Source organism: Oreochromis niloticus, linkage group LG6 (genome assembly GCF_001858045.2).
Source record: "Oreochromis niloticus isolate F11D_XX linkage group LG6, O_niloticus_UMD_NMBU, whole genome shotgun sequence".
Taxonomy (NCBI): Eukaryota; Metazoa; Chordata; class Actinopteri; order Cichliformes; family Cichlidae; genus Oreochromis; species Oreochromis niloticus.
The window spans coordinates 38684639-38684924 of record NC_031971.2 but is presented as its reverse complement, the minus strand read 5'-3'; positions in this window follow the sequence as shown (position 1 = coordinate 38684924).

Here is a 286-nt window from a genome sequence, read left to right as displayed (position 1 = left end):
CATGTCCCACCTGCTCTCCTACAGCCAACAGCACCTGCTCGACGGTGGTGCTCGGCTGCAGCTCCACCCTGACTCCATGCTTCAAGGACGGCGTCCCACTGGACGCCATCTCTGCCAAAAACACAACAAACTACACAATCACAGACAGCTCTGAAACGATCACACAACACACACAGGAAGAAAACTGAAAAAGCATTTAATGAAAAACTCACACAGTCTCACTCAAACCCACCAAACTCCCAGCATGCAGTGCGAGCGAGCGAGAGAGAGAGAGAGAGAGAGAGAG